Raw genomic sequence first — 5,000 nt, 5'->3', positions numbered from 1 at the left:
GGAATCGAACCCTGATTCCCCGTTACCCGTTACAACCATGGTAGGCGCAGAACCTACCATCGACAGTTGATAAGGCAGACATTTGAAAGATGCGTCGCCGGTACGAGGACCGTGCGATCAGCCCAAAGTTATTCAGAGTCACCAAGGCAAACGGACCGGACGAGCCGACCGATTGGTTTTGATCTAATAAAAGCGTCCCTTCCATCTCTGGTCGGGACTCTGTTTGCATGTATTAGCTCTAGAATTACCACAGTTATCCAAGTAACGTGGGTACGATCTAAGGAACCATAACTGATTTAATGAGCCATTCGCGGTTTCACCTTAATGCGGCTTGTACTGAGACATGCATGGCTTAATCTTTGAGACAAGCATATGACTACTGGCAGGATCAACCAGGGAGCTGCGTCAACTAGAGCTGAGCAGCCGGCCGCCCGGGAGTGTGTCCCGGGGGCCCGCGCGAACACGCAAGCGTCCGCTCAATCATTCTGCAAACAGGAGGAGGCTGAGCTCCCCTGCACAATACACCTCGAAACCCTCTCAGGTCCCGGCGGCGCGCAGCGCCGTCCCAAGTACTTGGTCGGGTTCGAGAGAGGCGCAATCGCCCGGAGTTAGGCGAGTAGACGCTTTCGGTGCGACCACCCGTGCTCCCAACTGAGCTTGCCGCTGCCGACAGAGGCCCGGGAGCGTGCTGTCGTGGCATTGCCGGCGGGAGACAACACGCGCCACCTACGGTGACCGGCAGCTCCAACGCCAGCGCCACAGAAGGACAAAAGCCCCACTTGGGTGCCGAAGCGAACTCTCCCAGCACAGCGCACGCGCCAACACATCCGCACAGCTGCGATACAAACCACCAGCGAGAACCGCTGGGGCGACCGAGCAGCAGACGGCGTCGCGGCGCCGAGCGCCGGGCGGCAGCGCATCCTCAACGCACACAGTCCTCAATCGGACCAGCACACTGAAGATGTCCACCGCGCTTCGCACCGGGCCCGCGAGGACCTACTTTGGCCGCACGGCGCCGCGCGCAGGGTGCGCCGGCGCGCAGCTGCGACGCCTGCCGCGTCCGTCGGCCGGCGCGCCTGCCACTGGCCGCCCCCACCAGCCGGCTGTAGCGCGTGCGCCCACGCACCGCGCGGCCAGCACGCCGGGAGGCGCCCCCTCACCGGCCGGGGACGGTCCCACCCAGCCACCGCCGCGTATCGCTTCACACCCAGATGCCGTTCAGTTTCGTCGGCATGGTGGGTATCGCTGGAACAACCGGTTAGTACCTCAACCTATCGTCGCCATCACCGATTCACCCCTAGCGAGAACAACCGCACCACAACAGGTTACCATTTGTTCATTTGCGTAACTTCACCAGAAAACGCAGGCGTCCATCGCCATTTGCAACTTCCACGATTATTGCATGCCTGTGTCAGGTGTCACGCCACACTACGTCTGCCCACATACACGCAACAAAATGTGCACGCCTAGACAATACGTGGAAGGTGGCCCCCGTACGTATGCGATGTCCATTGCTCGAACGACTGTCAACCGGCCTCTGTAGCATGTCGCAGATATGGAACGCGGTGCACCATGCCATCACGGTGTGTGAGGAGAGACGACTAGGTCCGAATACATCAACAGACAGCTCATGCTGATCGCCATCCACGGCGTCCGTTCCTCCCACACGTCTCTATGGCGTACCACACTGCAATCCAGCTCTCATAGGGAGACGACACGTAGCTGCGTGCACAATATTTGCACTGTATGGTCCGCCGTTTTTGGGCGCAGTCGTTGTACGGTCACACATGTGCCACGATGTATCATTCAGTACATAAGGACGAATGTGCAGTACAGATTGTGGTTTACGCGTACGACATTAGCGGACAGTTGACACAGGCCGCACCACAACGTAGCCTGAGTACGTCGCATGCGGAGGGCATTGAACATGCAAAGTTCTCACCAACCAGCTTGCGAAGGCAGGGGGCAAGGTGGGGACGTGGGGAGGGGCGGCATGTACGTCCTGCTGCCATCCACATTACAGTGTACAGCAGGAGCATGTGGAAAGTGAGCAAGACTTGCAAGGTGTTTAACATGAAGCGATACACAGGGGAGCGGGGAGTGCGAGTAGCGAACTATATTGCGAGGGTTGCGGGTGGGCAACACTACACTAATTGAACGAGTCGTATAACAATTACAGAGCAGGTTTAGGCGACAACGTGGGTTACGTTAGGCGACAACGTGGGTTACGTTAGGCGACAACGTGGGTTAGGTTAAGGCACGACGTGGGTTAGGTTAAGGCACGACATGGGTTAGGTTAAGGCACGACATGGGTTAGGTTAAGGCACGACATGGGTTAGGTTAAGGCACAACATGGGTTAGGTTAAGGCACAACATGGGTTAGGTTAAGGCACAACATGGGTTAGGTTAAGGCACAACATGGGTTAGGTTAAGGCACAACATGGGTTAGGTTAAGGCACAACATGGGTTAGGTTAAGGCACAACATGGGTTAGGTTAAGGCACAACATGGGTTAGGTTAAGGCACAACATGGGTTAGGTTAAGGCACAACATGGGTTAGGTTAAGGCACAACATGGGTTAGGTTAAGGCACAACATGGGTTAGGTTAAGGCACAACATGGGTTAGGTTAAGGCACAACATGGGTTAGGTTAAGGCACAACATGGGTTAGGTTAAGGCACAACATGGGTTAGGTTAAGGCACAACATGGGTTAGGTTAAGGCACAACATGGGTTAGGTTAAGGCACAACATGGGTTAGGTTAAGGCACAACATGGGTTAGGTTAAGGCACAACATGGGTTAGGTTAAGGCACAACATGGGTTAGGTTAAGGCACAACATGGGTTAGGTTAAGGCACAACATGGGTTAGGTTAAGGCACAACATAGGTTAGGTTAAGGCACAACATGGGTTAGGTTAAGGCACAACATGGGTTAGGTTAAGGCACAACATGGGTTAGGTTAAGGCACAACATGGGTTAGGTTAAGGCACAACATGGGTTAGGTTAAGGCACAACATGGGTTAGGTTAAGGCACAACATGGGTTAGGTTAAGGCACAACATGGGTTAGGTTAAGGCACAACATGGGTTAGGTTAAGGCACAACATGGGTTAGGTTAAGGCACAACATGGGTTAGGTTAAGGCACAACATGGGTTAGGTTAAGGCACAACATGGGTTAGGTTAAGGCACAACATGGGTTAGGTTAAGGCACAACATGGGTTAGGTTAAGGCACAACATGGGTTAGGTTAAGGCACAACATGGGTTAGGTTAAGGCACAACATGGGTTAGGTTAAGGCACAACATGGGTTAGGTTAAGGCACAACATGGGTTAGGTTAAGGCACAACATGGGTTAGGTTAAGGCACAACATGGGTTAGGTTAAGGCACAACATGGGTTAGGTTAAGGCACAACATGGGTTAGGTTAAGGCACAACATGGGTTAGGTTAAGGCACAACATGGGTTAGGTTAAGGCACAACATGGGTTAGGTTAAGGCACAACATGGGTTAGGTTAAGGCACAACATGGGTTAGGTTAAGGCACAACATGGGTTAGGTTAAGGCACAACATGGGTTAGGTTAAGGCACAACATAGGTTAGGTTAAGGCACAACATAGGTTAGGTTAAGGCACAACATAGGTTAGGTTAAGGCACAACATGGGTTAGGTTAAGGCACAACATGGGTTAGGTTAAGGCACAACATGGGTTAGGTTAAGGCACAACATGGGTTAGGTTAAGGCACAACATGGGTTAGGTTAAGGCACAACATGGGTTAGGTTAAGGCACAACATGGGTTAGGTTAAGGCACAACATGGGTTAGGTTAAGGCACAACATGGGTTAGGTTAAGGCACAACATGGGTTAGGTTAAGGCACAACATGGGTTAGGTTAAGGCACAACATGGGTTAGGTTAAGGCACAACATGGGTTAGGTTAAGGCACAACATGGGTTAGGTTAAGGCACAACATAGGTTAGGTTAAGGCACAACATAGGTTAGGTTAAGGCACAACATAGGTTAGGTTAAGGCACAACATAGGTTAGGTTAAGGCACAACATAGGTTAGGTTAAGGCACAACATAGGTTAGGTTAAGGCACAACATAGGTTAGGTTAAGGCACAACATAGGTTAGGTTAAGGCACAACATAGGTTAGGTTAAGGCACAACATAGGTTAGGTTAAGGTACAACATAGGTTAGGTTAAGGTACAACATAGGTTAGGTTAAGGTACAACATAGGTTAGGTTAGGTTAGGTTACACGTTGTTGTAAGGAAAGGTGTAGGGGGAGGCGGGGGCGGCAGGTTCGTTGATAGTGATTATAGTAAGTGAATGCTTGTGACATGATCAGATTTGTCACGTCAGGATGCACCTTTGGCTTATTAGAGGCGGCGCTCCAATTCTATGCTTGTGTCAGACCTGTGTCTTTGACTCATGTCATTGTTTGTGCGCTGTGACAGGAGGTACTATTGTGATGTTGGGTGCACCGTTGTATAGGACATGTGTGGGTGTTGGTGCCTGATCTGCGCAATGGTGGATGTCGAAAGGGTGGGATATTGTATTTTCCGCATGGACCTCCTGGTCTGGTTGTGATAGTGTGGATTGTGTAATGTGGCGGAGAGGATGCACTGGATGTTGTTCCATGCTGGTGCTTACATATTGTATGTGCGCCCGTTAGAAGCAGAGAGTGGTGCGTGATCAGAGTGGCTGGCTGACGTGTGGTTCCCATTGTGGGCAGACTCTTTCAGCATGTATACGGACAGTTGTATATATATTCTGTAGTTTGATGGCTCTGCATTGATTACTAATCAGCGCCGTGTGTACGGGTAATCTGGTTCCAGTCCAAAATGTTCCATCTGTGTACATTAGTGACAAAGACTCCCCTCATGCAGTGGGGCTCGGTCTGTTATAACTCTTCCGCGTAATATATTTGCCCCACGTTTTTGCGACTGCGAGTGCGAGTGCAACGCGCATGGGGACCGACATGCTGATGGCTCGGTATCGGACGCCGTACA

General features: G+C 51.6%; 1 non-coding gene across 1 annotated transcript in view; it reads right to left on the bottom strand.

Moving 5' to 3' along the window:
• The window catches only part of LOC124774696, a 1,909-nt gene extending 1,510 nt beyond the window's left edge, over positions 1–399 (bottom strand). The window contains exon 1 of the ribosomal RNA XR_007015444.1: positions 1–399. This exon is cut by the window's left edge and continues 1,510 nt beyond it. This is a non-coding gene — a ribosomal RNA (small subunit ribosomal RNA).
• Positions 400–5,000: the final 4,601 nt, after the last annotated feature.

The sequence above is a fragment of the Schistocerca piceifrons genome, unplaced genomic scaffold (assembly GCF_021461385.2).
Source record: "Schistocerca piceifrons isolate TAMUIC-IGC-003096 unplaced genomic scaffold, iqSchPice1.1 HiC_scaffold_968, whole genome shotgun sequence".
Taxonomy (NCBI): domain Eukaryota; kingdom Metazoa; phylum Arthropoda; class Insecta; order Orthoptera; family Acrididae; genus Schistocerca; species Schistocerca piceifrons.
The sequence above is the reverse complement of the archived record's forward strand: the minus strand, read 5'-3'. Positions and strand labels throughout refer to the sequence as shown.